The 22,346-nt window shown below is 34.8% G+C and overlaps 2 protein-coding genes across 4 annotated transcripts in view; one reads left to right on the forward strand and one right to left on the reverse strand.

Annotated features, from left to right (window-relative positions):
• Nucleotides 1-1,454, reverse strand: part of LOC110466654 — a 103,554-nt gene extending 102,100 nt beyond the window's left edge. For 2 of the 3 annotated variants that reach the window (XM_021523295.1, XM_021523293.1), the window contains exon 1: nt 1,353-1,454. The gene's annotated coding sequence lies outside the window, so the exon portion shown is untranslated. Of the gene's footprint in view, nt 1-1,012; nt 1,029-1,352 lie in introns of those variants that run through there. The other variant, XM_021523294.1, reaches the window with a different exon arrangement.
• Nucleotides 1,455-5,685: 4,231 nt separating this feature from the next.
• Nucleotides 5,686-22,346, forward strand: part of LOC110466656 — a 29,905-nt gene continuing 13,244 nt past the window's right edge. The window contains exons 1-2 of the mRNA XM_021523311.1: nt 5,686-5,820; nt 18,923-19,100. The gene's annotated coding sequence lies outside the window, so the exon portion shown is untranslated. The remainder of the gene's footprint in view (nt 5,821-18,922; nt 19,101-22,346) is intronic.

Below are 22,346 nucleotides of genomic sequence, written 5' to 3' on the forward strand. Positions count from 1 at the left end.
GATAATGGCGGTTATCGAACTTGTCCGAGGTTTCATGGTAATTAACCTTGTTGTGAAGTTTGAAGTTAATCCGTTAATAATTACTCGAGATATCGAGCGGACATCGTTTGCCCGACCACCCGCCCGCCCGCTCACGTGATAACATAATACGTCCCCGTCTTCGACGGGCGTATAAAAACCACAAAATCTAGAAAATATTGTAGCTGTATCATGACCTCCCAACAAATACTGTGTATCATAGCGTTTTCAATTGCAATATATTGTTGCAGCCCTGAAAATCCCAATTTTACAGAAAGCTGTGTTCCCATTCACACAGAAATGTGCGTGATTCGCGCATATTTTAGATAAATCACGTACAAATTTTGACTGCCTTACCTGACTTACACTTCCAGGAATTTGTGTGTCCTGCATTCAAAATATTCTCAAAATAACTGTATACTCCACCTCGACAAATTCTTATTTATAAAAGGCGAGAAACCAGTCGAAACCAATCGAATCAGTCTGCCAAAACTCCCGATGCTATGGTAAAACAAACGGACAGCGCTAATAAATGAAAGCCTGGAGGAATCAGCACCCCGGAAACGTGCCAATGCAAAACGTTTTTTTTTTTAAAGATTTCAAACCAAATGGTATGAGGAATTTGATTGTTTGAGGCTAGATGATCAGTCGGAATACAGTTATCAGAAAGAAATATCAAATCATCATCTCGTCACTTAATAGAAGGTACGACAAATTAACAAACATCAGCGCTGTTACGTCATCAGTGTATTAAATAACACTTGGTTAGCAAAGGGATAAATAAGTTAACGATCAACATAGGTGACATTTTACAGAATGGATCTTGATATGCAGTTATCCTTGCAATAATTTATTAATAAATAATAATAAATATTATTAAAAAATATCGATCACAAAATGAAAATAAATGCTGAATATGATAATTCTCATTGTTTTTATTTTATAAGTGCATAATTGAAGATAACAAAAAATTAGTACCCCCCAAAATACATACCTGTACCCCCACAATCTGCTGGTGTACCCCCGTTTTGCAAACCTTGTGTGTACCAAAAACCCCAGATAGAAAATGAGTGGGAACACTGGAAAGGGCATAAAATATCAAAAGTTTGACAGCAAAAATTAGGATTAGTTATGGTAGCTCGAAACAAATGTTTTTTTAAAATTTTATTTTGCCTACTATCACTATCAAACCTTAGCCACTCTAGCTAGCCCATCAGCATATCCACACATTTACATATCTATGTTATGGATAAGCAGATGTAAATCAAGCAATGTAATGCCTGCTTTAATATTATACTGTCAACAGAAAACAAATTAATTTTAATTTCTCTTACCCTCAGGTGTATCCACATTTTTCCTGGTGTGACATATCCTTGTTTTACCCTTGAGTTGAGGTGAGGGGATTCCCCTGTCATAACAATTGTATGACATCACGTCAACAGTGCATTGAACCTGAAATGTCAACAAAGACTCAACAATGCGACACACATGTATGATAGGATCAACATGTATAGTGTAAGGGAAAGAGAAATTTCTACCTCTTGGTGGTAAAATGGAAAGATCTCAGCCTTTGGGGAAATTAGGGTTCTGAAAATGCCAAACTGGAGGCTTGCTGACTGTTTGGCAAAAGAAGATTTTCCCCTTTGGTTTGGGATCCCCTTATCCAGATGTCATAGGAATGAAAGATTCTATTAATCCCAAATTTGGACAATTAATGAATACCTACTTAACATACATACATTTTGAGTTTGAATTAGGATTTCATTAAGAAAGATAATTGCAGGTCTGCTAATGTTCGAAGGTAATTATGATCATACAGATCATATGTAACAGTCTACTATTAATTGCTTATGCCATTGCGCTATACATGTATGTATCCATTTGTATAATCTACAGAATTTAATTAACATATACCATTATATAATTAGTAACAGGTATTCCTGTATATTTTAGGGGACAATGACTTATCATACCAACATAAAGTCAGTATACTAGTTTCTCTTGATTGTTATTTCAGGTATCAGTAAACTGGCAGTTAGACAGCACTATATTCCAGCTTTGTTCACCCTTTCAACAAACAGTATCATTTCATTAAGAGTATGTACCTACAGTATATACCACCTCAGTCTGACTTGTATTTATGGATTTCAATATTTTTTAAAAGATAATATATGGAAGTTTAAGTATGAATTTGCATTGGCGGATCCAGAGACATATCTGAGGGGGTTTCCAAATTACCAGGGAGGGTTTTCCCAAGTGGGGAAAAATTGAGGAAAATGGTGAAAATACATGATTTTTAAAGAAAACTCTTAGGGTGGGGGTGGGGGTTCCTGAAGCCCAAAGAAAACCTCTGGATCCACCACTGTCATGCTTTGAATTACACTTGGCCCATATCATAAAACATTTTTAAGGGAAATAACTCTAATTGAAATGACAGTACTGGTATATTATATAATAATTTTACTATGTTTGCAACAAGCTTTATCATTGGTGTGTTTTTTACTGCTGTACCATGTGATGGACAAATAAGAGGTCCAGAGGGCCTGTATCGCTCACCTGGATATATGTTTTAAGTACATATAGGGAGAACATACTTCAAATGTTAAAATCGAAAATGGCAGCCTGGTGGCCATCTTGTTTTAATGAATACACCCTAAGAGTAACGGGCACTACTAGACAACTTGATGAACACAAAATTGGGATAAAATCCTGTAATGCCTATGGTAGAAGAAGGATTTCAAAGATTTAACCTCTATTTCCCCTATTGGGCCCCGCCCCTTTACCCTGAGGGCCACATCCACTGTATACAAAATTGATTGCCCTTGGCCCAGGGATCCTCCAGACCAAATTGGAATGAAATCCCTTAATCCCTATGATAGTTGGCCCTATTTGGCCCTGCTTCTATGCAGATGCAGGTGAGCTAAAAAATCAGAGAAATAAAAACATGTTACTGTGCCCACGAGGCATTTAAACCATGGCCCTGATTGGTCAACATCAAATTCCATATGCCACTAAAAAAATATTAGTCATGTTATTTTAATAAAACTTAAAATAATATTTAATACCATAAAAGATATCCTTTTCAGTTTTGAAATTTGATTATGAGGATTGAACTAGATACAAAATGTAACAAATTTGTCTATTGATAGATAGACCAATAAATGAAATGGACTCCATACATAAATCGCTTCAAAATATATTTCAAGAGTGCATTTTCATTAACTGTTTCCCCATCAATACTTTATTTAGTCCCATCTTAATGGTTTAGTTTCAAAACTAAAAAAAAGAAAGCTTCTATAGCAAAGAATATGTATTAAATCACATTCAATCCTTAAATGTTATACCAGAAGATGAAGATGAAGGTTAAAGTTATATCAAATGATGAAGATGAGGGTGAAAATTATACCAGATGATGAAGGTGAAGGTTATACCAGATGGTGTTGGTGAAGATTACACCAGATGATGAATGTGAAGGTTAAACCAGATGATGAAGATGAGGGTGATCGAAGGTTATACCAGACGATTAAGGTGAAGGTTATACAAGATGATGAAGTTGAAGATTACACCAGATGATGAATGTGAAGGTTAAACCAGATGATGAAGATGAGGGTGATCGAAGGTTATACCAGACGATTAAGGTGAAGGTTACACCAGATGATGAAGATGAAGGTGAAGGTTATACCAGTACATCTACCATCAAAACAAAGTTAACATCAACAGTTTGTCAAGTATTAACATTAATTTATAGTTTCTTGCGAACAATGTCAACCATAACAAAGAAATTAACAAGATTGCACTTAATGCCTTAATTAATCATAGAAGTCAGATTGAGCAAGTCGGTGGAAGTAATTTACACAAATGCCATATATGACCATTTATAAATGTCTCGGTTACCTTATCCGACTTTTAAAAAAGGTGTTGATCATAACTAGCTATCCTCTGGAAGTACAGAAAAAAAGGTGTTGATCCTAACTAGCCATCCTCTAGAAGTACAGAAAAAAGGTGTTTATCATAACTAGCTATCCTCTGGAAGTATAGAAAAAAGGTGTTCATCATAACTAGCTATCCTCTGGAAGTATAGAAAAAAAGGTGTTGATCATAACTAGCTATACTCTGGAAGTACAGAAAAAAAGGTGTTGATCATAGCTAACTATCCTCTAGAAGTACAGAAAAAAGGTGTTTATCATAACTAGCTATCCTCTGGAAGTACAGGAAAAAAAGGTGTTGATCATAACTAGCTATACTCTGGAAGTACAGAAAAAAAGGTGTTTATCATAACTAGCTATCCTCTGGAAGTATAGAAAAAAGGTGTTCATCATAACTAGCTATCCTCTGGAAGTACGGAAAAAAAGGTGTTGATCATAACTAGCTATACTCTGGAAGTACAGAAAAAAAGGTGTTTATCATAACTAGCTATCCTCTGGAAGTACGGAAAAAAAGGTGTTGATCATAACTAGCTATCCTCTGGTAGTACAGAAAAAGGGTGTTGATCATAACTAGCTATCCTCTAGAAGTACAGAAAAAAGGTGTTTATCATAACTAGCTATCCTCTAGAAGTACCGAAAAAAGGTGTTTATCATAACTAGCTATCCTCTAGAAGTACCGAAAAAAGGTGTTTATCATAACTAGCTATCCTCTGGAAGTATAGAAAAAAGGTGTTCATCATAACTAGCTATCCTCTGGAAGTACGGAAAAAAAGGTGTTGATCATAACTAGCTATACTCTGGAAGTACAGAAAAAAAGGTGTTGATCATAGCTAACTATCCTCTAGAAGTACAGAAAAAAGGGGTTGATCATAACTAGCTATCCTCTAGAAGTACCGAAAAAAGGTGTTTATCATAACTAGCTATCCTCTAGAAGTACCGAAAAAAGGTGTTTATCATAACTAGCTATCCTCTGGAAGTACAGAAAAAGGGTGTTGATCATAACTAGCTATCCTCTAGAAGTACAGAAAAAAGGTGTTGATCATAACTAGCTATCCTCTGGAAGTACAGAAAAAGGGTGTTGATCATAATAGCTATCTTCTGGAAGTACAGAAAAAAAATTCATAAGTTTTCTTTCTCTTTCATTATCAAAAGCACAGCAAATATTATCTAATTAAAGTATACCATATAATTTTATATAGCTGGTTTACACTTATTCACCTTTCCAAAAAAAAAAATAGCACTCATATTTGTATACTTTTCCTGTGATTTTAACACGTAGTCTGAAGTAAATGTCTTCACCATATCAAAGCAATGTTTCTTTAACTCTGATAAAAAATAAATGAAATAAATATTCAAGTTTTCCAATATTCCTTCTCCTTTGATGAACCTTTTCAATGTTAAGGTAATAAATTTAATATATAGTATTTTTTCTTTTTCAATTATGTTAAGTTGCCAGAGTATGTAATAATGATTAATTTTGTTTATTCATCCGTGTACAGTTATATTCCAATAAACTACCTAACAATGGCCCTATAATGTGACTAAAACATGCCCCTTACAGTTATATATTCAGGATACCTGGTATGACTGTCATCACATATTGGGTAAAAACAAATCCCTAGACACTAAGAGGTAAATATTATTCATGAACAAAATGAAACATTTTCAAAATGCATATAATGCATTACTAACTTTAATTAATGATATAAATATTGACATTTTTATCAAAGCAGTAAACACCAATTAAACATGTTTGCACCTGTTTTCACCGACACCTCTTGGATCTTTCAATGGCTGAATGAATTACTGACGGCATGCTTCACCAGAGAGACGTGTTTAGGAATTCAGTCCCTCAGATCCTCACCAGCCGACACAGGTAAATCAGATAACACACCTGTAGAACACATGACAACCTAAGCTTCGAAGTAAACGACTACATCAATGACAACATGACAAGTGACCAATGGATGTAAACGACTAAATCAAAGAGATTTGTTTTTCTATTGATCATTGATACCCGGTAGTAGGAGACATCATGTATCCTTTAAATCAGGCCATATATATACCAGCAATTTGTGTCTCCAATTCTCCATTGATACAACCTGAAATTCATGAAAAATGGGTTCTGTGAAATTTACCCTTTTAGCAATTTTGCCTCTGAAGCTTTTAATGAGGGAGATGTTCGTCATTCCAAATTTCCAATGAGGGAGAAAGTGCGTGTAATGCCACTGAAACTGCTTTGCTCAATTTATCGCCAAAAGCATTAATTTGTTTTAGACACACCTGTTATTATCATTACAAATACCCTGCAGGATGTAGATTTTGAGTTTGTGTGAGTTTGGACTTGAATGAGGGAGTTTCGAGGGAGATTGGTATATTTTGGTCAAAATGAGGACTGTTTCCCTGCTAATGAGGGAGGTCTGACAGCTATATGATACTGTGAAAATTAAGAGACCACAAAAAGAAAGGCTTTTACAGTATCTAGTAAGTGGTATGTGTTAAAAGTTTAGAAAGTGTCATTGAAATCTATGCAGTACTTTAGGAGTTAATTATATACAGTAGTCTGGAAAAACTAATGTCTAAAGACAAACTCTGAATAATAGCAGGTGTGGATCAAATGAAGAAGAATTTAAAAGGTTTGCCACAATAGTCCCCTGGATTTTGGGTCCCTATTTGGTCCCTATTTGATCAACCTTGAATGTCAATTTCACCAAGGTATACCTCTGTACGAAATTTAGTATGAATCAGTTAAATAGTTGTTCGAAAAACTGCAAATACAAAATTTGCCAAAGTCTGAAGTGACCTGTAAAACTATGTAACAGAACTAGCAGTTTATGACACATTTCTTTATACAACTCAAACCTACTTATTGTAGTCCCATTTAGGGTTCCAAGGGAGGTGACATGCATGAACAGATTATATTCTAATTATAAATGCCTAGGCCTTTCTATGAACTAGTACTAGTTCTGACAGTTCTTACAGAATGACAGCCCAACGTGCAGCCCTTGAAACAGGGCACCATTAACCCAGCTGCGATACAACAAGAGAAACACCCCAAGAGCCTCCCGAGAGTTGCAGAGGTCAAAAGGCTCAAAAAGACAAATATAACAAAAACAGCACTGACACTGACCCAGATGTATATGGTACAAAAACTGCTTTAGACAAACAGCAGGAAATGAATGAAAGGGGAACATCATCATGTTCAAAGAAAGTGGAAAGATGTTTTTGTAACAACGAAACAACATGATATAAATGCCATTAGTATGACCAAAGAGTGCTAGATCAGGGCAAAATATAAACAAAGGAAACATTTACACAGAGACCCTTGAAAAAGTACAAGATGGAAAACGAACCCTCGAGTCTTCTGCTTCATCAATAATGACGACGTCAACAAAGTCCCAAGAACGCAGCACTAGCGGTCAAGGAACTCTCAAGTACGTAGGAAGCAAGGATGGTGTTCTTGCCATGGCTGTTCACTTTGGAGGTGTGGTGCCGAGTGTTCCCGACACACTCAGTATCACCCTTTGTTGTGGCCTTTCTCTGTGTCTAAGGGTACAAACAGTTTATGTTCTTCATTAGCTTAAACTTTCCACAAACAGAAGCAATCAGCTCTGATATTTAAAGTTCTTCATGAGAAAAATTATTATTAAAAACCTGACAAACTTGCATAAAGCCCTAGCAGGCTTTATGTAGTTTATCATCAATGGCAATGTGTGTTATATAGGACCATAACAAGTATTATTATCAAGATAGTTTCAGCTGTTTTCAGCTACTCCATAGATACTGAAAGATTCAGAGCTATATATATATACCTTAGTATTTATACCAATTTCTTTAGATTACTGTTCAATTTATTTTGATAATTAAGTTGGTAATTGTGTATTAATTCAAGGAGGAGGGAGCCTAGTGCTTGAGAAGCCATCTCACATAATAGGCCACTTTACCCTGCAGTGAGCCTCTCATTTACACCCCATAGGGTCAGCATCAGTTGCAGGGGTGGCTGGGCTTTTCAAATTCAAATGCCAGTGTTCATCTGTGATTTGACCCAGCAACATGTATGTGGCAATTCTATTTGAAGATATGTATTTACTTTAATGGCAGACTTTGTCGAATGACATATTGGTGGCTCCCTCCCTCCCTCCCATGTTTTCAGTTATATTTTCTGTAGCTTAGGTCATGTAGCTAGTAGGAGAACCATGATAATTCTACTTGTTATTTATATATATTACTTGAACAGCTTTTGGGTTCATGTGCGGGGCATATGTCAAGGTCATTGTATGACCATACACATATGTCATCTTCCGTTGTTTAGGCGATTATATATTATTGCACAATATTACTTATCTCGCATAAGTATTTATTGCATATTATTGCATAATAAATTACCATGATTATCCATGTCCCAAACCAGTCTTTGCGTGTTTATTTTAAATTTGACGTGGAATTAATATATTGGTCCTTTAAGTTATTGCGGCCTTCTTCTGAGTTTAAGGGATATGGCAAGAGCCTTTTAATTTACAATCTATGCCTAGGCGTTTGTACACGTGAAAGCTCTGACATCTACAGTTTTCAGAGGAATTTGTATAACATTTTCCCTTTTCATATGGGTTATGGAGTCCCTTTAAGTCACCATCGTAACAACTTCAGAATCCCCAAGACTTAAGCATGGTCCCTGTCATGTTAAGGTGAAATATCCTTCAATTTGTTTTTGAAAATATTGAAAAGTTAGAAAATACAGTTTCAAAATGTAAACGAATGACATCAGCAGATGAAGCATGATGACAGATTGATGACAATGGCTGCATGACATTCAGATTTATTTGATATTATATTGCTATGACAGAGACGTACATGCTACTTACTTTTATGTCCACAATTCATTTACGATGTTACATATTAGTAGACAAGCTGTATACATGTGATTGCTTTTTTGAAAAGTGTTCATATCTTGCAGATATGACCTTAATACCCAACAGGACATTTATACCTACCACTGAGTTGTTTCCTGTAGATTGGACATTACCATTAATCTGGTTCCCATAGTAACATGACAAAGGAAATCCTTTTACTTCTTGTATAAATTCTCCGGTACTTTTCAAAGAATTAGTTCTCCAATATCGGAGATGAAGTTGTCATAATCTGAATAAATGGGAGAGGAACAACAAATGTTCGGCAGCCATATTTGGTCATACAGAATCATCGGCCTGGCATCCAGACAGTAATTTCCGAGTCATCTTGTCTGCAATGAATAATTGTCTCTGGAATGATAAGCTGGCCTTGTCATGGGTATCCATGGAAACTCACAACACCGTACCATCTTTATTTTTTGCAGTTATAATTATAGTAGGAATTAATATTTAATATTAATATTAGAATGTCTATAGATATACTCCAGTATAGAATTAGGGTTCGTAGTGCAAGCTATTTTCATATTGCAGCATATTGCAATATTTTAGGAAATATTGCAATATATCACAATATTTTGTATTCTGAGATATTAATACATGTATTCAAAATCATTTTCTATAAAATAAATGAAAACTGAACATTTGTTCAGAAAGTTTCAATGGTATGGATAAAATTAATTCATTTTGTTTTTTAATTTCATAAAAGTGTTGAAAGCACTAAAAATTCATTTAAAATATTATTGCAATATGCTTAAATTGTCATTTCATTATAATATTGAAATTTATTGCTACACATATACATAATATATTGGTGATTGCAATATTTTAGTCCACCCTTAGTATAAAATCATAAAATCGCAAATATCCTAACAGTCTAGTGTCCTTAACGGCATGTGATATGCTTATCTCAAATACGCAAATCTTTTCCTCTAAGAACAGAGGTTGACTTTCTCATGTACATTTTGATTCTCTCCAGCTTGAACTCTTTATTTTCATGTGAAATGCACACAAATTAACATTTATAACAATTTATCAGATGCACACAAGATTGTTTTACATATCAATGCCAGCCTCAAAAACAATATCTAAGCATTTATACATTTTGGTTTTCAAAAACAGAAGCCAGAAGCTTGATCTCTTCATAATATATATGTTTCTATTTTATCAAGTATCTTCACGAGTGCTGACACATGTAAATATTATATAGACATTTGTAAACCTAGGCTGTCTCCAGATAAACAATGCGCGTTTGAATTCTAATTCATTTAGTATCCTTGAATAAATCTGCTATATGTTCACATTGGTGACTTCAAATAAGCTATTGTACCATTACAAAAACAGCATTCAAACTTTTTATGTTTTTTTTCAGATTCTGTCTATCATAATAATCAATGTTTCTTCACTTTCTGATCTTATTGTCTCTTATTACTTTCTAAAACATTAACTAACAGTAGAACACTTAAAATGAGTCATCACAATGACTGAAAACTTAAGGCTGCAAATTCTAATTGGGTTCACAGATGACAAATCTGGCAATTTAACAAAAATATTTACCTCAACCGTTACAGTCTACCTAGCTATAGAAATAGGTACCAGTTGTAACTTTGGTAACATCTGGTGTCCTTCCAGGAGAAAGTTATGGTCCATCAGTACAATGGATATTTTTTTATGCCCACCAAATGATTATGCAATAGATATGTGAAACAGACCAGTAAAAATGAAATATTTAATATAAGATAACAGAATGATAGATATGTAATTACCTGTCCATCTTCAACTTCTTGACCTTCGGCTTGACCTCCAACATAGAAGACTTGTCATAATAGAGAGGCTCAGGATCCATTTGTATTCTCATCACAACCAGCCAATGTCAAGTTACCTTAACACTTTTAAATTTGTATCTTTAAATTTGTCCATCATGACTTGGTATTAATGCTGTAATACAAGAAATAAGGAAAATAAAGAAACATTATTGAAAATAATTATGTATACCCTATAGCTAGTCAAGGATAACCCTGGAGGAGGCCGTGGGGACTTGCATTGGGCCCCTTAAAACTGAAATTGGCCCCTCCTAATTTGTATGTTGTTTTAATTCAACATTTATTTATTGCCCCTCTAATTTTCAGTCTTGCTGGCCATATTGTTTTCAGCTTCCTGGATTTCCCTGCTAGTAGAAATAGTAAAAAAAAAAAATGATCCCAGTTCATTAATGGAAAAGTGAAGTGCTATTAATTTTCAAGCTGCAATCATGTTTAGCATTTTATGTTTATTGGTAAAAGCTGCTAGGATTCCTGTCCCACTGCTCTCTGGTTTTATGTAACCTCCCATTAATTTGTTTTGGATATAACTGTGGCACAGTTTGACCAGCACAATTCTGTTGACCATTAATTAGGTCAGTCAGTTAGGGTGACAGTATAGCCAACTTAGGTCCTAGGTTTGAACTCTGGTCAGCATCACCAAATTTTTCACTCAAAACACTGTTGTTGGTTTTTTGTTATATATTTCACCTTTATTTGTTTGCATCAAAGTCCCACAAGGTATTGTTTTCTTTCAAAAAAAGATTTATAAAAGCTATATATATGTATACAGTCATGCTGGAAAACAGTTTCCAATGCGTAATCACAATTTTTCGCATCGGTATGGGGAGCCTTAACTCAGATTATACATGTAAGGAAAACAATAGCTTAAGCAGGTCAGGTTAACCTATTATCTTTATTTTAAAATATAATTAAAACAGACATAACAATCTCACAAATGAGATTAACTCTTTTAAATAACCAACAATCTTGAACATTTCTTAGTTCAAAAAGAGTTTAGTCACTCCATTTTTGGAATGGTATGAGTCATGATAACGGTGTCGGACTGAATTTTCAGTAATTAGGCTTAGAGCTGTGTGGTTATCTGTTAGATAGCAGGGCCAACCTTCCCCCAGCCCTGCCTCATAATCCAGAGGAGGAAATGGGCTGTCAAACAAGAGGGGGGGGGGGGGGGGGGGGGGGAGTTTAGAGAACATCTGTCAGCTTACTATCTCATCACTAATTGCTACAGAGAAAATATTGATTCTGAACTTGGTTTTTAGTGTAGAGAAGGACTGGAATTTCTTGAGACACACCACTATTTCTTCTGGGTGACATCAATGATGCGACAACTTTATACATGCAAGATTCATCAATGACACATGCTGTTCCTTTGACGTTTTCCGTTACTGTACACAATTGTGTGGCAGTGTGCGTTGTCCGCCCATTAGGTCAGTACAACTTCACACACAAAAGACAAGTGGCAAGCCCTACTAATCACTGCAAGTCTTAAGGAAAATTCTTAACGAACACTAATACATGTACCGTATTACCATATTTGGACAGGAAAATAAGGCAGTAATTCATTCACTACATTATGTAAGTCGTCTTCTGTGAGCATCAACAGAAAATTAATAGAAGGTGATTTTGTATAGATCGATAAATCTGAACAACAATTGATAATAGCACTAGGAACTGCGGTACCAGTCGCCTGAATGGGTCAAAGTTATTTCCTCAGAGAAACATATAAATCTATTGAGACTATTCAAAACAAATATAGAATAAGTAATGCCAATTTAAAAGTTTTAAACAAATAACAAAATACCATTTGAATCATATAGAGTAGCTACTAAACTGTCAGCAAATCAAGAATTCTTTGTGGAAACTTGAGATTACTTCACTTTTTTTTAAAGCTATAATAATTTAATTTTAAACAAAATTGGCCAAAAAGGATTTGAGCTACAATGTATAGCTGATGTTGTGTCAGCCACTCAGAGGCCTTCAAGGAGCCATATTTTGGATTTCCTTCTGGGTACTTTTTGCAAATTGAAGCAAATACAAAATTATCATTGTGAAGATTGTCATTAGGTCTGTACAGCGTTACACAAAAGAAAAGTGGCAAGCCCTTCTTATCACTACATAAGGAAAATTCTTAACGAACACTTATACATGTATGCCCAAAATTAATCAAATGAATTGAATTGTATTACCATATTAGGACAGGAAATGTATTAGACAAATAGTTACCGAATGAATGCATGAATCAATTGATGCCAGAAGTGACCTTGACCTTTGACCCAGTGGCTGAAAATACAAAATTAGCATTATAGTCTCACAAAATCAAACAGAATGCTTTAAGCATGCAGAAAATTAACAGAAAATCAATCTTTAATGAAGTAAATTTGTTCTTTTTGGTGTGCCCTCTTTATATCCCATTTACTTTCAATATGAACAAGTTTACATGTATGCGTACATGCAAATTGACCTGCAATGAGGTTATATCATTTTTATTTCCTATATGTCATCTTTTTAACTCTGGATTAATAGAACATTGGGTGTCCAACAGTCAATCAACTACATCACTAGTTCACATGTATAACTCTATACATACACGTAACACACATACAAAAGAAATGTTGAATTTGTATTGTATATGTATCCCCTTTTAAAGGCTAGTGATCTGTAACCAATGGACCCCTTAAATTCCACCATTTGAACATATTTGATTTATCAGATCCTATTCCATCTTTGAAATCCAAAGGTTTGACTCTTGATACAGGTATCTTCTCTCCACCCTTGGAATAAATCATGACAAAATCCAAGGCATGCGGTTATAGCCATTTGATTGCTTTCAGATATATAAAAAAACTTACCAATCACAAGGCTGTAGTTGAACTCTTATCATTTGTTTTATATGTATATATATATGCTGCTATGCCATTCTTTTGATGTGCATTAAAGGATCAAACTAGTCTACCTGTAATATATGCCTATTGATTTGTTGGCAGTGATTTTTCTTCCTCGTTTTGACATGGGCCTGTGCTATGTGACTTTGGGAAGCACACACAAATAACATGATTTTGGGAAAATACAGCAGAAATTATCTCCAGGAAGGGCCTTTTATTTTATAGATAATTCAATGGATGGAAAATGTCTAAATACCAATGGGGAATGATGGCAAATTTCAGCAAAATACATAAATGAAAATCCATCAGAACTTGTAAGAGTAAGATGTTTGCATGTTCAGGCCAGGTAAGATTTATATGGAACAAAGCTGTTTCGCAAACTGGTGCTTGAGCAGTTTTATTAACAGTTCCTAGGTGGAAGGGAAGCTACTCTTTCTACGAATCATACCAGTGACTATTATATCCCAGCTAATTAGATGCTTTGTAACCCAGGCGTTTAGTAGCCACCCCAAGAGGAAAATGATGATGCATAGCCAATTAAAGTTGTTTTATTTGACACCAAAATTTTAGATATGTATATATCTGATAGTATTATAATGTATACTAGGAAACTCCCGCCCGATCAAACATTTGCCCTTCGCCAAGGAAATCAGTTTTCACTCAGTGTTAATTTAGCCCTTCACATTTATTTGCTGTTAACCTATATTCGTTGTAATGATGAATTCATCCGGACCACTGACAAAAAAACAAAAGTTAAACTGCACAGGAGCATTCAACTTATCAAAATGTAGTTTATAAGGATTCAGTAAAACAACAAAAAGTGATATTTAAACTGTATGCTTAAAATTTGAGAAATCACCCATCATATCAACTAGTAGACTGGGGTGGCATGGAGGTGGCAGTTTTCCCACCCCGCACATATTTTCAACATACCTTTCAGCAATCAGAGAAATCAGATGGGCCATTAAGCTACAAGGATTTAGAGGAAGCTAAAAACACATTTTTTTTGTGAGGCATACTCAGTAATAACTTTTACCCATAAAATCCTCACCACAAACATAACAATTTTCCTTCCTGTATGGTTCTTGAGATATGTGCACCGCCAGAGTTGCTGGACTTTTTGCCTGTATTTAATATATATGTGTCTTGAGCCATTTCTGCAGATGTTGTTTCACGTACATTATACCACATTAATACCACCAGATACCGTAAGTTATTTCTTTACAACTTCTTTCCTGCATATGTCAAGCTTGGTGACCCCAGATCACGTTGGTCAGTATATATACTGCAGGTCACCGATTGCTTTACCAAACCCCTGACAGCAAACATAACATGTCCAGAGGGGAATTTAGAAATCTATTAACACATGCTAATTGCTGACGCTGGAAGCAATAAGGCCAGGATTCAAATAGACTGCCAGTCTTTCAAATATGTAGTAAAACCTGTATTACACTAAAAGCGGGGTAATTTGACCGGTATGTGGAGGGTATGTTACAATCAAATAATATTGTGCTCAACCTGATGACCATTCTACTATTTTGAGTTAAACAACCATGTTCTGAGTTTTGCTCATCAATGGCAGAGCCCGAGAGACCAACCTGAAGGGGTTTCTAGTGAAGCGTAACTCGACTGGGTCGATCGTTGTCGATCAGGTATCTCAATTGATAGAGCTTCTGTCTAGAGTTTGGAGGGTCCTGTGTTCGAACCCCGGTCTGGCTGTGCATTTTCCCTCTCCTGTTATAGTTGCGATTTGGCCAACCCTTGTTTAAAGAATTGAATGTATACCACTTGTCAAGGGGGTATCTGAACCTCAGGGTTGTAAATAGTGATGTCTTCGGGAGCAAATACTACATTAGTATAGAGCGTCCGCCTGGCGTTGGGTCCAAAATGGGGAGGAAAATTGTTTTTTAAAAGAAAATTCACTGACGGGGAATGAAGCCTACATCTTTTGGCAGTACTTTAATTTGGTAAGAAAACGTCTTATGGTTTATGCACATACCCAACAGCATGTTAGATACATCAGATAAGTCATGCCAGGTACGCTTTTCCGGTTTCACGTGCTCCTGATGAGGGCGGGAAAACTGCAAATGCCGGTGTGTTCGATTCGCTTACAGCTTAAGGGGACATAACTCGTGTCGATCCACACGCGAGAGCTTGCATTGACTGACGTACTTTTAAAGTTATGCGCTTTAATTTCTGTATGAACACTTTTATTTAACGAGCAGTGGTTACGTTGTTATGATTTTACCCTGTCGATTTAAAATTATAATTCTGAACGAAGCAGGATGTTTGTAATGCTGGACGTGTTAATGCTTAATTAGAAAAATAATAATAAGACGTATTATTCTATAGGATATAATTTAATTGATATACAAAAAGTAAACGGAACACTGAAAATAATCGTACCCGAGCGCTTCTAAATTTCATTTTCCCAGTGTGCATTCCCTCATCCATCAGCCGCACACCTTCAGTGGGATAAGTTTACCAAAAAGTTGAATTATGAAATCTTTACAACGACACTACTGTTCATATCTCTGATTTAAAATTATAATAATAAATCAGAACATGTTAGAGTGTATCTAGCTAATTTTTTGAAACTGTTCAAATTCATTGTCACACGCTACATTTTGTAATATATTATTTCATACAACTGCGGGTCGTAGTAAAATACCTTTTTTCTCATCAAAATTGTGCACTGTTGTGGATAAAATTTTATGAAATTTTCATTTGTTACTGGACCACTGTGTATATACCTCCATAATTTCAAAAAAACATTGACTTATTTTGACATATTTTCTGTGAATTTATAAAATATTCTAAATACGAGGCCTACGTGGAACCAGTCGCTTAATACCGACCGCTGGTCAGTGGTTACCTACACCACCATATATATAGCTGTTAGGACGTAAAGCACAAACAACCCAAACTTGTGTTTATTAGCCCTTTAATGTTTACTGGGATACTTATGCTCAGTAAAATTTTGCCATACGCCGGTAAAATCTGTATTTTCCCACCTTGTGTTAATTTCGATTGCTATGTTTTAAATGTTGTTCTCTTACGATGAATAGTTTGAAAACAAAAATGCCGCTCAAAGGGTACTCATGTGTTTCTATTATTATTCAACGAATAAAAGGTTTACGTTACTGTTTAAAAGTAAAACCTATAGCGAATAATAGGATTATAAAATATTGTACATAAATGGTCAATTACACATGGTAGATCTTAAGACTATGCTATGTAAGTACATAAACGAACTTTCCAATGATATTAACGCAGAAAACTATTTCAATTATCTGAGAGACATGTCAGTAGAACATGACACATTCAGTACAGTAGTATAGCTACTGTGGTGTAAAATAAATGCTAAAATGGGAATAATTTAGGCCGAATAATTTACGAACTTATACATTATACAAGTTTGAGCTGTTTGTTCTGAATGTATTAATTCCTAGAACTATCGCAGAATCCTTAGTTTCTTGAGATGTGGTAATAACCTTCCACTGACAGTTGAAACCGGGCGATATCTTCATCCTGAAGTCCTACTTAACCAAGGACAACATAAATGACTGTGGTTTTTATTTTTATATTGTTACATATTTGAAGATTTTTGTAATGGACCACTTTGTGCGTACTTTTATGTTCTATGTTACATGTATATGACTATTTAATGGAATACAACTTGCATAAATATGATAACTGGTAATGTAAATGTAATATTTTGATTTGATTTTTGTATATTTATATATAGAGGGAGAATATAGTGTCTCATAAGCCGGTATGGCTAGGTATTTTTAAATGCGTTCGTTGTTATAAACTTTTAGTATGTTTGATTGATTATTCAGAATAAGGACAGTTTTATGTACGCCTCTCGACCATACATATTATTTTATCAATGATTGATATTTGGAGATTTACGTCGTCTTTAAATGACATTATTTTCAAGACTATAAGTTGAGAAGTGCATACTTACAGTTTTAAAACTAAACACCCTTAAATGATGATCATTGGGGTGGCATTTTTACCGAAAGTTGATATAAACCCCTAAAACGTGTAAAATTACTCTGGACACCTTAGTTAAGGTCCAAATATAGCTGTAACAAATTATCAGGTCCCTGTGGTTAGAATGAGCTTTCATGATTGCTAACCTGGTTAAAATTACATCGTACACGCGATGGGGACTGTTCCCATCAGGAGTAGGATATGATTTTCATTAAATTGGAGGGTTGCGTCTCTATTACAAAGTTCAAAAACGTACTTGACGTACGGTTTCCGAAAAAAGGGGGAAAAATAAATCTCATGCACGTGTTAATACATTTTCAAAACAATCGTAAAATGTTAAGCGAAACCAGAGACGTATAAAGCCTGTGTTATATACGTCTCTGGCGAAACCATGCAGTCGATATATAATTATATGATTCAAACTTTGGTAACTACATAGGAATCTGATTACAGCAATCAGATATCATTGTTGACGTTTTGTAATTATAGAATTATGTCAACCTCCCTGGTAAAATTATTGGTTGGTATATATATGGTACCACTGTCGCCCATTCTGTACTATATGTGACATATACATACGTGTACAAATATTTAAGTGTAACATTTTATTATTTGTTGTCTCCTTTTTTATTATTTTGATACGGTTTATTTTGAATTGATAGGTCTATATCGTATCAGAAGTACAGACAGCTTTTAAATATTTAAGTAACTGCTTGTCTATAGAACCAGGGCCGTTTTCGTTTAAACGGTTGAACTGGTCGGACCTAGTTGAATCTGATGCTGTTTTCAGGCGAGCCTTGACAAGCCTTGCAAGGCCTGCGTAAACATTTACAGGTCCGCCAACATTTATATCCGAAATTGTTACATTTATAAACGGACAAACCGGTTGTTTCACAGGATTTTGTACGTCGTCTGCATATTGTTTCCGTTTCCTAAAGAGGCCAATCGGGGGTATCTGTAGGCGAACCAAAGTCGTATTTTCGGAATCCCATGCCAACGCGTATCATAAAAATCATAATCCGTTATGTTGATATTTCATCATTCAATAGAATGAATATTATCCAACAAGCTTTTAACTTTTGATCGACAAATTTGGCACCTTTTACATAAGCACTCGCTTTTGCTGTGTGTCACTGCAATAAGTTCGTATACACTATACTAACACAAATAATATACTCTGCATCGTTCAAATTATTTCACGATATTGTTTTGACCAAAGACATTGGCAGACTTTACATTGGTGTGTCAAGCGATTTATAGTAAGTACACATGTTAAAGAAAAGCTCCGTATGATTGCATAAATGTAGGAGTAAATGACTTATTAAAATGCACGGTCTCAAGTTTACCTAAATTGTTACGTCTGTTTTCAGGTTATCGGAAAAGAAGGGGAACCCCCTTCTATTCCCTACTGAGGCCATGCGTTAGGGTATTGGATAAGATCCATTTTTCTATACGTGTTTCTTTGTGGAAAGACTTGGTGGATTTTTGCAAAATTAGCGAATTTCATAGATGCATGAACGTTGGGAACTCTAATCCTTCATAAACCAGGTAAGCATGTTTCAACTACCACCAGCAACATTTTCTAAGCTTTGCATTTTCTGCAAATTAACTGCAAGGTGACATCCACCCCCAATGTCGTAAGACATGCAGATTCACTTACAATTCCTATGCTCGCTTTCTATTTAGCTTGTTGCATCAGTATTAAGATTAAACGTGATTGCATTCATATATCAAAGCTCCAGGAAACTACCTGATGAAGTATTGCATTAGATATTGAGTCAATGCGTTTGATGCATTCTGCATGTGTGCAATATCTAAAGGAACACATTCTATCTAAGTTCACATAAAATATGTCATAGATATATAAGTACGAAATTTGCAATATATTTGTATATTGTAAGTGAAGCATGCCAGAATACAACTAATTTCATTGTTCGAGTCCAATTAACAAACTATTTTGGATTATGAATTCATTACATCATCTCGATTTTGACTTACTCTTTATTATTTGTTTTTGTCTGCCTGTGACATTCAAATGTTGTGATCGCTTCATTAGTTGTAATAAGTAGCGCCTCATCCTTTTGTACATTTTTGGTGAATAAAAGTACTTATAAAGCTGATGTCAACAAAACTCTATAACTTTTAACCCAAGTTTCATTCTTTATATGTCTGTCTTTCATTGTTATAGCAAGCTGAAATTGTGTATAGATATTGTATATTTTAGTTTGATCTTAAAGAAATTTGCAACTTTACATTAGCAGCATCAACGTGTTTTACAAGTGTATAATTTGGAGGAAACAGCTAATATGATTAAGATTTCGTTAAGCTGGCCATTAAGATATACGTAAACATTAATGGATGTTCGGATATACTTCATAGATCCCTTTACATCGTTTGTATTCATTTCAAACATTACATACATTTGTATATCATAATATCTGCAAAAAATGTGTATCCATTTTGTGTGATTTACCAGGGACTTTAAACAGTTTTTATCCCGGTTTACCAAACATTGTATTTTAAATTTGGAAAACCCTAAAGTTGAAAACGTTTTATGCATGATAACAATACGTTGCAAACAAAATGGTAATTATCTTTTGTTTTATGTTTCAAAACCTTTGGCATTAGTTATGGTATATTTATAAAAGATTTTGTATAGAGTGTGTATTTATAGTATAGTCATGATCAGTTGAAGGTTATCGATAGCCGCGGTTAGCCGCAGTGATTTCTTCGTATTAACTTGTGGATTCGTGTGGGAAATTGTCATTTGTTTATAAAAATGTGTACAGAACGGCTTCGGGAGGAATATTCTATACCACCGAAGGATACACAGGGATACGATATAAAAGTGAGCTTGTGTTCGTAGTGTGTTATAGTTATTCATGTCATAGCGACTGCGATCTACATGTATCTAAAATTGTGTTAGGTGATAAAAGTACATCAGCCTTATTCTAGATTTTAAAAGTCTGTTTTATGATAGAAATGACTTCTTGTTTACTGGGTTGTTAATTGAAGTTAACTTATGAAAAGGAAAACAATCGTTTGATCTATGTACGTCACAGATTGGTTGCACTTATAATCTATTTTCACGTGACCTGGTTACATATAACATGATTAGGGAACATGCATGGAAAATTAGGGCGGTATTTTGATTTTACTTAAACCAATGTATCAGTATGTATAAACTATGTATCAGTTTTACCGTTCATTTTTGACCGTTTGACTTAAAACTAGATAGCCTTTGCCATGGGTAATGTGAAAATTGTATCGAAAATGTTGTGATCGTTTTCCAAATAAACTACAGTTTAATGCATTTTGTGCATTAGTCAACTGAAGCAGGTACCAGCGAAGTTGTGCATCCTACATTGCATAATAAATAAGATCCTGTGAATTTTGAGAATTAGTTCGTTAAGTCAAGTATCGTTTACAGTACTGATGATGTAATGACACGGTTATATCGACACGTAATCATGAACTCTATATGCATACATTATGAAAAATGACGGAGTTCACTGACGTATAAAGTTCCTTGGGTTTATATAAAGATATGGTCTTATTCTAGTTACTTAAAATTGAAACCAAGGTACGGGTGTGGGGGTGTGGGGTGGGGGTGNTTCACGTGCGATCGGGGTATCGAATCCCCGCCGCCTTGGTGAAAGGCAAGTGCGCTATCCACTGCACCACCCGATCACCCTAAATATATATATATATAATGTTATATGCAAAAATTACTAACCACTTCTTTGTGTGTGTTGTCATTGACTTTTTTTGTGTTATCTCATTTCCAAACAAAGTATTTTTTTTAAACTTAAGTTGAAAAAGTCTTTTGTTTAATTAACAAGAGTATAAAATCATAATTCTTACGTCTCAAAAACGTTGGAAGATGTAACACACTTCTTTTGTCAAAAATGGTCCAACATGAGAGAAAAGACGCAATTGAAAGTAGAACGTTTGATGTAATAATGTGAACGGTAATAAACACACATTTTGACCCGTTTTTGTTGCATTTTCTATTATTTATGAATATTAGTGAGAAGCGTTTCGGTTAAGCATTTTAATAAGAAAAATATGTGTAAAATGAATTTTTCCCGAACTGGAAAGAATTGCAATCTTAGTCTAGCAGTAATATCTGCAAGATAAAAATGTATTCTTATATTACGATCTGTATAAAACCTTGCCTGACGCAAATGTCGAGAAGGATATTTGTGTACAATATTAAACACATTGAATATCATATGCATGATTAATGATGTAGGGTTCATATTTTTTTGCGACAAGCTTGTTATGTCATGAACAAGTTTTCTCCTGAAATCTGCCTCGAGATATGAAAGTAAACTGAAGTTTTATTTCAATTATTTTCCTCATTTGGAAAAGTTATATTTACCACGCTTGATGAGATAGTTCAACTAACATTACAATCAGTAGGTTTGTTCATGCAAAGAAGCGCTTTTAGATGAAGCAATACTTTATATGGTTACAGTATTGGAGGATGGGAGCAGTATTTAAACCAAATTTTGTAATAATCGTATTTCAAAAACAAAACTAAAACACAATTCTGATCGCACTCCTTGTTTATGTTCAAGATAGATACATACACACAATATAAACAGCATGGGTCTCATAAGTAATAACGACAGCATGACCAATTATTGGCACTGGATCCGATCAAACAAATATGCGTTGGATGCGTCTTACTTAAATAGATATATGAGCAGTACTTCTTTGCCAATATAAATATAGCACTCGGTGTGTTTTACCATGGACATTAAGCTTTTTTCACGTTTCCCATTAAGT

Source organism: Mizuhopecten yessoensis, unplaced genomic scaffold (genome assembly GCF_002113885.1).
Source record: "Mizuhopecten yessoensis strain PY_sf001 unplaced genomic scaffold, ASM211388v2 scaffold11139, whole genome shotgun sequence".
Classification (NCBI taxonomy): Eukaryota; Metazoa; Mollusca; class Bivalvia; order Pectinida; family Pectinidae; genus Mizuhopecten; species Mizuhopecten yessoensis.